General features: G+C 40.9%; 1 protein-coding gene across 1 annotated transcript in view; it reads left to right on the forward strand.

Annotated features, from left to right (window-relative positions):
* MICU2 (mitochondrial calcium uptake 2) overlaps positions 1-12,037 on the forward strand; it is a 312,841-nt gene that overhangs the window by 268,032 nt on the left and 32,772 nt on the right. The gene's annotated exons all lie outside the window — the stretch shown is intronic.

A 12,037-nucleotide genomic window follows, 5' to 3' on the forward strand; every position in this document is an offset into this window, starting at 1 on the left:
ACAAGTTAACTTTCATCCTAAATGACTATCTATTGAATGACATAATCTATTCTATGTTCTAATATGCTTTAATTAAAATCTCTCTACTATTCCATAACTACACTAACAACTTTTTTTTTCTTACTACTTTCTTTTTTTATAACGCTTTGTTTGACAATCCCAGCATCATCAAGAGGCAGAGGCTGCAAACACTGCTGCAGCCTTTACCCCCTCCCTAAAACAAAGCGTCATCCCACAACCAACTCTGACACATGCTCAGTAGATTCTAGTCACTGTGCAATATGCACAGTGACTGTGCGCTCTGTCACCAGCTCTGATGGGAAGTAACAAGCCGGCAGGAGAGCACTCTGTCAGTGCTCGTAAGAGTACCCGGCGTCCAGGGGACGGTGCTGGTGTCTGCACTCCAGGTATTCTTTTTACAACGTGCACTAACTGTTTGCTGTCCTGCCCGCTCGTTACTTCTGATCAAAGCTGGCAAGAGAGCGCACTGTCATCCTCCTGACCATACATATTGACTAAAAATTGGCCTAAATCACCCATTTCTGTAGGATCAGCAAAAGATCTCTTGTATATAGGAGACTTACAAATTTTATAAACGTACCATGGGAATAGGAATTCACACAGCCTCATCAGTGGCTACAAAAAGCATTGGTTCCCCCTCTACCGAGAATGAGTGGCTTGTACAAGCACCGTATAGGGTTTCCATTTTAATTCATGCATGTTATAGTTCATCTGTCATATGATGGACACATGGAGTCCAATGGACGCCATTGACTAGAACAGGGTTCATCATGTTTCTGACATGGGTTTTAGCCATTTTAACATATAAAATGGTGTGACCAGAGCCAAAGGATATTTGGCCAAACCAGAGTCTTCTCCACAAAGAAAGGACACAGATTCATACCTGTTCAGGATATCATGCCTCTCATCAGTGAAGAGTTGGGCACCATTTGGCTAAGTGAGAGGCTGAAGTATTTGGGGTAGGGGGGAATACTGAGTTCCTTTGTGGAGCCCATTTGTAAGAAGACTTATAGGCCGATCGATGCCTGTCTATCGTGTATTCATCCTCAGCAAACTACTATAATTGCTTTAATTTGAGCCCTGCTTTAGTTTACTGCACACTATAATAAGTGCACATGTTTGGGAGCCTAGGCCCATACCAGCAAAATTCAGCACGTGTCGATGTGGCAAAATTTACAGTTCTTTTTTTAATCAAGTAGAGGAAACAGGAAAAATCTTTTGCCGCCCAATATTCTTGCCAACCTGGGCAGAGAGGAATACAAGGCGCACAGGTCTGATCCTTGTGCCATTACTACAAAGACCCAGATGGCAAATAATTATGGGATTTATATTTAGCTTTTGACTGAAGCTTTTTTTTTCCTGTTGCTGTTTCTGTATTTAGATCCGAACAAATTAAAATAGTATCTGGGTTCAAGGACACAGAGGTATTTGGAACTTGTATTGCAATTATTATTTTTCCTAGAAGCCTTGCAGGATATTAGGATTGCTTATGCAGCTAGCAAAATTCGTTTTGGGGGACTAGGTTTTCATAAACTTAAAGGGAATCCGTCAGCATGTTTTTGCTTTGTAATCTGAAGACAGCGGGAGATAGAGACTGAGACGCAGAATTCAGGGATGTGTCACTTGTCAAAGTACGTACTATAGTTTACGAACTGTGAAGCATTAATCACTAAGATATTAACGTTGCTGAACAAGTCAGGCAACTAAGCAGCTCACTGTCTATGGACTTTGTACACAGAGAACCTGGGGTGGGCGGGGTTAGCTTTCTCAGCTCTGCTGCATTCTAAATTGAAAAGCTCTGATTGTGTCTGAACGACTGCACCCAGTAAACTAAGTGATACATCGTTGGATTCAGCTTCTCTTTGCCTACACCAGGCTGCTCTCAGATGAGGTAGCAAAAACCTGCGGATAGAGTCACTTTAAATATTAATCGCCTCCTATTTAAGAAGATTACTTGAGAAGACACCCGTGTACAGTAAGGGGGGATACAGTCCTCTGGGGTTTGGCCGGCTGAATCAAACGCCTGGGGAATGTCTCTCCATAGGGTGAGCTGTGTTAAAGGCAATATGTCAGCAGGTTTTTGCTATGTAATCTGAGAGCAAAATAATTTAGGGGCAGAGACCCTGATTCCAGCGATCTGTCATTTACTGGGCTGCTAGTTGTAGAGTGGATAGAATTACTGTTTTCTTTGCTGTAGATGTAGCCGTGCTATCAATGCAGAGCTGTATATAACCCCGTCCACACTCCAGATTGGCAGCTTCCTGTCTACACTGTGCATAGGCAGAAATTTGCCAATCGATGGTGGGAGCTGGGTTTCACAGTTTACTTGGACTGCCTGGCACGAGTCATCTAGTCCTGCAGTGATTAATCTCCTGCTGATTGTATTAAAACTACAGCAAGTTGCTGAGCAAGTGACACGTCCCTGGAATCAGGCTCTCTGCTCTCAGATTAAATAGCAGAAACCTGCTGACAGATTCCCTTTAAGTCCTATTGGCAGTGTTTCACGTGAAAAACATGTAAATTTGCTGTATAAAAGGAGGTAAAAAAAACTATCTTGATACTGCCGTTGGAAGTAGCTGCCCTGTCCTGCTACTGCCGTAGCAAATGTTCTGATAATGATGACTCATTAAATGGATAGGTCATCAATATCAGACTAGTGGACTACCCCATTAAACAAGCCAAGCCAACCCAGACGCCCGTCTCCGGATAGGCCCTCATCAGTGTCTGAGTGATATGATATGCCCTTGTTGCTCTGCACTAATGAGGAGCAAGAACCCTGAAACCACTATCTGAAGATGGGTGTCTGCCTTGACTTGGAGAGGAATTTCAGGAATCTAGAGGAAACCCACATTAACATAGGGAAACCATGCAAACTTCAAGCAGATCTTGTTCTTTGTTAGATTTGCACCCTGAACCCTAGTGCTGCTAAATAACAGGGCTAACCTCTGGGCCCCCAAATGATTACCCCTGAAAAGGTTTTTTTTGGATGTTTAGAAAATTAGGCCTAAGGTAAGTATTGTTCTGAAAATAAGAAATAACCTCTTGCCTTCTGCTCTGGTACTTTCCACTGGTATAGGAAGTGAAAATCCTAACCGCCAGTGACCTGATTGCTGCAGCCAGTCGCTGACCCCTAACGATAATGTTTGCTGCCGGCAGTGAGGTGCTGTACAGTCCTGCTCATCGTTATTGGCGCCCATGAAGATTAAGTACATAATGTGGAATATCTCCTGAAAAAAATGAATCAAGTGAAACAGTTTTTTTGTATAGAGTACTCGAGATAAATAGCAAATGATAAACAATAATTTAAAGCAAAAAACAATGGGAAAAATAGAAAAACCTAAAGCTTTCTGCAACACTGGTATTGGCACACTTTACATTAATTTAGTATGGAAACTTATTTTGACTCACCTGTGGTAAATCACAAAAGAGATTCACCTGTGATTGTCAGTGCCCATGTGACATGAATTAGACAATGAATGATTACTTCTGTGTGTTAAAAACCTACATGGTAGGCCCTGTTCCTTTGTCACAATGGTGAACGCAAATGAGCTGAGGACATCAGAACTGCTATTATTAGCAAACACAAGACTTCCAAAGGGTATAAGTCCATCTCCAAAGACCTTGGTATCCCAGTTTTAACAGTGCGCAATATTATTAAGAAGTTTGCCAAGCATGGAACTGTCAAGAACCTCCCTAGACTTGGGGGGAAAAGAGGAAAATTGACAAGAGATATCTTTGAAGGTTGGTGCGAATGGTGGAAAAAACCACGTCAAACATCCAAAGACCTGAAGACCAACCTGGAACAGTCTGGGGTCATGGTTTCAACAAGTACCATACGCCGCACACTAAACCAAGCAGAGATTTATGGGCGAAGGCCAAGGAAAAAAACATTGCTGAAGAAAAGACCTTTAAAGGAACGACTGATCTTTGCCAAAGAGTACATTGACAAACCACAATCTTTCTGGGAAAATGTTCTGTGGACAGATGAAACAAAAATAGAGCTTTTTGGCAATTCAAAGAAACAGTTTCTTTACAGATTGCGCAATGAAGCTTATAAAGAAAAGAACACCTTACCAACAGTTAAGCATGGTGGAGGATCCATAATGCTATGGGGTTGCTTTTGCTGCGTCTGGTACTGGAGGCCTTGACCATATCACAGGAATCATGAAATCAATGAATTATCAAGAGATTTTAGATCGAAATATCCTACTCAGTGTAAGAAAACTTGGCTTGAGTCGAAGATCATGGGCCCTCCACCAAGAAAATGACCCAAAGCACACATCCAGAAGTACACAGGAATGGTTGAAAAAGAAAAAATGGACTGTTTTAAAATGGCCAGCAATGAGTCCTGACCTCAATCCAATTGAAAATCTTTGGGGTGAGCTGAAATCTGCCATTTGGGAAAAAGAACCTGCAAACATTCAAGAGCTTGAACAAACTGCAAAGGAAGAGTGGGAGAAAAGGCCAGCTGAGAAGCTTATAGATAGCTACAAGAAACGTTTGGAGGCTGTCAGCAATGCCAAAGGGTGTGCAACCAAGTATTAGGGATGCCTTTATTGCTGCACATGCTGTTTATTCTGTTTCTTCTTTGAAACTGCAACATGGAAGTTGAAAAACAATGTCTTATTGTTGTATTACTTTGGACCACTAATTTAAAACATCCTGAGGATATAAATTTGGTACTTTTCCATTTATTTCTGAAGATATCGTACAGTCTATGAAAAAAATGAAGGGGTGCCAATAATGGTGAGCAACACTGTACATGCAATCCTATGATTGATGGATGGGACACCGTCACTTTTGGTGCTAAAGGAGACCACCAAAGCAGTTGTGCTGGGGTGTCAGGGATTCAAGGGGTAAGTAATTATCATTTCTTCATTTTCTACATTCCATACCTTGGGGCCAATTTCCTAAGACCCCATAACGCCCCACATTTATATTAAAGTATAGAATCCCCCATAAAGCTCCGATTTCAGGTGTTTTATGATATGACTTAGAAATTCTAACTAAATATTTGAAAATCCCACACGCACAAAGATTTATCTCCTATAAGAGACAAGAATGTGCGTTCATTTAAGGTTATATCTTTGTAGTTCTCCCAGCAGCAGTCAAGAGCTTTTCAGAGACGGTTGTGTTCTGTAAAACCGCTCCGCGACTCCCCCTAACATTGTGCTTGGATTTCCGCCAATCCCACCTTGGAATCCCGGCTGATAAAGTGACTCGCAAACAAGTCAGTGCATATTTATTATAAATGCAGCAGGGATCGGCTTTGTCGTCTCAGATAAGCCCAGATGGGTATTGTTTATAGGTGTCTCCTTCCCATCAATATTTTGGAGAGCTCCTCGGCTTCCTCGCTCGCTAGGGTAGAGGTGTTATTACAGGAATGAACATTACTGCTGATCAGCCAAGATTTCCAAGGAACACAAAAGACGGGGAAATTTTCGAGTCATGTATAGGGCTGAATCTACAAATCTAACGTTAATACCTTAGACACGCTCTTACAGCTATAAATTCTTTAAATCCTACCTAATATATAGGCTGCAGTGAGGAAAGTTATCTAATGTGAAACCAAGCCACGACAGGCTTCTTATTTCTATTTTTTTTTTTTCAAGCTACATTAGTATTGAAATGGTTGCTAATTGCCAGGGGAATAAATAGGGCTTTTATACGCTATTGTATTAACCCGTGTGACACTACAATCTGGATATGTAGGTCGGCAGTTTAGTGGCACTGTAAATCCCCACACCCAGGTGTTGTGGTGACAACTTGATGCCATTAAACTGAGCCTGTCATGAGATTTATACTATATTACAAATAATAATAAAAAAAAAACACAAAATTTGAGCTTGGTTTAAGTTGGTATACATGCAGCACATAAATGCATGTTTCACAATGGCCATGAATCAGAAAAACCTACATGAAGCAAAATGAACATGAACCCTGCTGTAAATAAATAAAAAGCAAAGCACTGTTTTTGATCAAAAATAGTATGAAAGCTTTCCCACCTCGACAAGGTGAACCTGTTCGCGAAAGTCCTACACTGTCTAATATTAAAAACATTAAAAGGACTTTCCCGAACCAGTTCACCTTGTCGCGGTGGGAAAGCTTTCCTACTATTTTTAATCAAAAACAGTGTTACTAAGAACCCTATTTTATTTAAATGCACTTGCTTTTAATTTATTTACAGCAAGGGTTTATGTTCATTTTCCTTCTTATACTTTTTATTTTTAATTAAAAAAAAGCTACAAGTCTTGCAGTTTTCACACTGGCCACTGGGTATTTTTTTCTTGGGTGCTTATTAGACTCAAACTACGTGTTTCAGGAAACAACACATGTACATAGCCACAGTCAAGGGACCCTGACCCTATATTTTGTATTGAAGCATCTAATGAGCGTGTGCAAAAATCATTGTGACGAAAGAAGGAGCAGGGTCAGCTGTGACATCGCTTATTATAATTGGTGGATCCTGTCTTATCAGCTTTGTATAGAGGTGTTGACCTGTCATTGTAATCCTGCCTCTGATGATAATGAGCCTGCTGAAAACGCACCCTCAAAGAATTGGAAGCCTAACTATAAAAAAAAAAAAATCACCAGTTGCTAGTGTGTACTCATTTGGTTGTTAGTTTTTGTTGTTTTTTATTTTTTTTAATAATGATTGTGAAAAGAAAAAAAATTGCCAATTAAAAAAAAAAATACATGTAATACGAAAACCCAATATAAACAGTCAGTCATTTTCAGATGAAAATTTCCCTTTAAAGCAGTGAGGGGGTGGGGGGGTCAAGGTTGACTACAGAACTAATCACAGACGCAGGTCCCCATTCGCTTCTCCCCGCCCTGCTCTCTTAGATTGACAGGTCTCTCCCTATTTGTGTGTTTAGGGAGACATCTGCCAGTCTAGCGGGGTGGGCAGGGAATAAAATATATACATTTTTTAAATGTACCCGAATGATATGTACATGTTAAGCAAGGAGGGCATGCTTAGAACCTTAAAGGATATGAGCATTTTTTTTATTGCTTAAATACATGTATTTTGGGCTAAAAAAAAAATTTCAATTGAGTTTAATTAAAAATGTTGCATTTGGCTTTTACAGGCTCTGTGTTTCCCTGCTGCAAAATGAGTTAACTGGAAATCCTTCAGTGAGCTTGTTCCGGCTCGGAGTTTTAGCAGTCTTTCTGATTTTCTGTGCTGATTTGTGCCACAGAACACTACAAAGTAGACCCAAACTTTGGGTTTATAGAACAGCAGAGAGGTGCTAAGAAAAAGAAGAGTTACAAACTCCCACCACAGAGACCAGCATTCTTTACAATCTGTTTTTGTTTTTTGGGGTTTTTTTTCATGCACATTTTTAAGTCCTGTAGTGATTATTTTCTGAGGTCTATTTCATAGTTTATAAGAAAAAAAAATGTCAGCCCACTCGTATGACGATCCGATGCACGAAGATGACGAGGAACAAGTCAAAAGAAAAGATTTCCAGTCTCAGGATCTTCAGTAAAATCACACTTTATTAGGTAAGTATTAAAAAAGTTGCAATAAGAATATCTAGCAAGCGCGTTTCAGACTGCCGTCTTTAGTCATTGTATAATATAGGTAGCCTGCAACGCGTTTGCTAGATATTTTATAAAGGAGTTGTAACATTTTTAATACCTAATAAAGTGTGATTTTACTGAAGATCCTGACACTGGAATCCCTTTTCTTTCGATTTTCACAGTTTATAAGTACAAGGTGAAAGAACCAAGGAAAATTTCCAAGTTTTTTTTTTCCTAAATTATGTCCAAACTGGAAAAATGGTTGTTCCACTTTAACGCCATAGGAAAGGCAAAAACTTATACAAACATTTTGTAGAAAGTCTGAAATATCAGATTGCATTCTTCCCCCCAAAAAATATTTGAAGGACCCTCGGCCTGGAATGGGTTAAATAATAACCCAATGTATATGTCCACCACTAAACGCTGGAGCCGAGCTATAAAATATCTGAAATGTCACATATGCAATAAGCATGAAGACCCACACTGAACTAATGGCTTTGGTTTCTTAAGATATGCTGAAAGCTAAATAACCATTAGTATTAAGTCTCATGAAAAGATTCTCATCTTTCATCTTACCTCTTCAGCGGGATAAAAGACACAGGGGCTATTTAGATGTCATAAGAATAGTTCTGTTGAAATACCTCTGCCCTCCTTCATTCCCCATGAAAAAAAAGAAAAAAAAAAATCTTTCTTCATGTTTCCTGGTGTATTTGTTATGTTCAAAGAATGGTCCAACGCAAGTGGTGACAGAGTAGGATCTCCATCCAGGCCACTCTCCGGGGCTGTAGACGCTCCTGGAGCCCCAGAGGTTGACATAAAGTGTGTGTTTTCTCTCCAGCTATTTATTTTGCAATGCACGGCCCAAAAAAAAAAAAATGAGGAAATGTAAGACACCGACAGACATCTCGAAATGTTACAGTTTCCTTCCAATCCTTTGTACATCTTTCGACAAAATATTGCATGTAATGTTAACAGTTCTGATCTACTTTTCAGTGTTTAAGGGATTGAAAGGCTTTATTCTGTGTGTTTTACCATCTGGTTTGGGATGAAAATAATTGCTATATGATCTCCCTTACCTCACTTTTTTACTATGTTCAATTAGGGTTTGCTGCTTTTTTTTTGGGGGGGGGGGGGATGCCAATGTGATTAGTAATGCTTAGCACCTTTAATGGTGAAGATACGACTAAACGGAAGCAGCGTTCAGCTTTCCAGATGAATTAAAAAGAAATGTTGGGACTGGAACATTAATGGCCTCACATTAGTGTGATCCTATAAAAATAAATAGGAAGTGCTGCAGTACCAGGTACATAAACAATGATGGGGATGCAGCGCTACACCAGGCGTCACAGCCTTCTCACTGTGCTGATTGATTGGGATACTAACAGACCAAACCTCTATCTGCTATCCTAAGGCCGGCCATATACATTAGATTGCTGGCGGCCAATCTATGCTTCAGCCAATCGTTCAGTTGACCGCCATCTGACCCGACTGTTACACAGTACCTTGGGACTGTGGGCGCTAATCAAGTTCCTGGAACTGGGGGCGCCCTGGTCTCTCTGTCCCCTGTATTACTCCTGAAGGTGGAGACCTCGGGTTCACATGCCTTGCTATGCTCCTATATCAGCCCTAATCTGTCCTCTCCCCCACCCAGGGAGGTGGAAAGAAGTGTATAGGATTACACAAACCAGACAGACAGGGATAAATGAAAATAATCATACAAAATACACTCACCAAACAACAGAGTGGAACACAGGGGGGTAATAGGAAGGAGAAACCAAATAGGAGAGGATGAGGATGTGCACACAAACAAACTTCAAGCAACAATCTACAAACGCAAACTCCAACCACAAACTACACCTACAACTCCAAACCAGACAGTAAGAACTAGCACTGGCAATTAAGTGCCAGTGGCAAGCATATATAGAAGAGGAGAGTAGCAAACACTGAACAGCTGAGACAATCCAGATAGGAAAGAGCTCCAGGAGCTTCTACTGAACAGATTAACCCTTGTACTGCTAGCAAGGAAAAACCCTGCATGGTTTAATAAGATGGTGAAGTACCAGTGCAGGAGTTCGTGAAACCAGACGCCGCGGTCTTCTGGCCCCATTTTGTCACGATATCCCTGTGACACCGACTATACCATACACAAGATCTCTCATTACAATGTAAATGACTTATTACATTTCTTTTGCGTGATAATTACTAGGGATGAGCACTTTATTCCAAACTTCGGTTCGGGCACCAGACCCCTACCCGAACTTGATCCAGAACCCGACCCCCATTGAAAACAATGGGGACTCGAATTTTAAGTTGGAAATCTCTCTCCCTCTCCCTTTACTTCCCTTTCTCTATCTCTCTTTCTTTCTCTCTTTCCCCTGGAACTCCAAACATTGCAACAGACTTCCAGGAGAAGTCAGTGTTCAGCGTTTAGCATCAGACACTAACTTTCCTGTACGAATCCTGAACTTTAAGTTTGGGTTTTCTCATCTCTAATAATTAAGCTGTATGATATATACACTGCTCAAAAAAATAAAGGGAACACTCAAATAACACATCCTAGATCTGAATGAATGAAATATTCTCATTGAATACTTTGTTCTGTACAAAGTTGAATGTGCTGACAACAAAATCACACAAAAATCATCAATGGAAATCAAATTTATTAACCAATGGAGGCCTGGATTTGGAGTCACCCCCAAAATTAAAGTGGAAAAACACACTACAGGCTGACCCAACTTTAATGTAATGTCCTTAAAACAAGTCAAAATGAGGCTCAGTATTGTGTGTGGCCTCCACGTGCCTGTATGACCTCCCTACAACGCCTGGGCATGCTCCTGATGAGGTTGCGGATGGTCTCCTGTGGGATCTCCTCCCAGACCTGGACTAAAGCATCCGCCAACTCCTGGACAGTCTGTGGTGCAATGTGACGTTGGTGGATGGAGCGAGACATGATGTCCCAGATGTGCTCAATCGGATTCAGGTCTGGGAAGCGAGCGGGCCAGTCCATAGCTTCAATGCCTTCATCTTGCAGGAACTGCTGACACACTCCAGCCACATGAGGTCTGGCATTGTCCTGCATTAGGAGGAACCCAGGGCCAACTGTCCACGAGTTGGCGGATGCTTTAGTCCAGGTCTGGGAGGAGATCCCACAGGAGACCATCTGCAACCTCATCAGGAGCATGCCCAGGCGTTGTAGGGAGGTCATACAGGCACGTGGAGGCCACACACAATACTGAGCCTCATCAGGAGCATGCCCAGGCGTTGTAGGGAGGTCATACAGGCACGTGGAGGCCACACACAATAATGAGCCTCATTTTGACTTGTTTTAAGGACATTACATCAAAGTTGGATCAGCCTGTAGTGTGTTTTTCCACTTTAATTTTGGGGGTGACTGCAAATCCAGGCCTCCATTGGTTAATAAATTTGATTTCCATTGATGATTTTTGTGTGATTTTGTTGTCAGCACATTCAAGTTTGTACAGAACAAAGTATTCAATGAGAATATTTCATTCATTCAGATCTAGGATGTGTTATTTGAGTGTTCCCTTTATTTTTTTGAGCAGTGTATATTTTACACCTCCTCTTCTTCTGCACAATAACCAACTATTTGAAAAACAAAAAATGTTTGCTTTGGGGCCATAACATTCCTTTTCTCCTCTTAATGAATAAAACAGGTGCTCGTCATGCAGTTGTCCTAACTGGCACCTGCCTAACCTTCAGCAGTAGCGCCACTCACATCCCAATACGGAAGTGAGTGACACCAGTGAAACCCTTTTAATTAAAGCAACGTCCACCAGTATGTTACAGCAGCCACATCTCCTTTGCTCGCACGGTACATTTAAGGTGCTTTACACTTTGCTGTATTGATCCAGTAGTATAAAAGGCTCAAAAAATGGTTGAACACAACAGCACAAAAGTTAAAATGGCAGTAAAGAAATATCCACTGTGCTCCCAGGCAACATGTTTCAGACCTGCATGGTCCTTTGTCAAGCCTCAATAATAATTCTTTTATTAGTAATGTTTGCCTGGTCCATAGGACCTCCACCCGTCAGACGGCAGATCCCCAAATATTATGTGTGACCTGCCATAAATGTTTATAAAGGGAAAACCCCCTTTAGAGTATGTTCACACGTTGCGTAAAATACGCACATTTTTGCTGCTTTTTTTTGCATGTGTTTTTGATGTGTTTTTACTCTCGTTTTTTCCCCATTCATTAGATTGGGGTGCAAAGTTCTGCAAAAATTCTGAAAGAATTTGACATTCGCAGATTTCAAAATACGCAAGAAAAAGTGTATGCATGAGATTTTTTGAAATCTCATTCACTGTGATGATGCTGTGAAATACTGCTATTTTGCTGCAGAAAAAAACTGCAAAAACATTACATGTGAACATACCCTTAGAGGCCTAAGCGTACTTCGTCCAGCATTTGATACACATTAAGACTACTTTCATAGCTTGTGTTAGTGATTGAAGCCTCTCCAGCATTGGA

This window comes from Phyllobates terribilis, unplaced genomic scaffold, assembly GCF_046119375.1.
Source record: "Phyllobates terribilis strain yellow unplaced genomic scaffold, ASM4611937v1 Scaffold_2__4_contigs__length_985480577, whole genome shotgun sequence".
Taxonomy (NCBI): Eukaryota; Metazoa; Chordata; class Amphibia; order Anura; family Dendrobatidae; genus Phyllobates; species Phyllobates terribilis.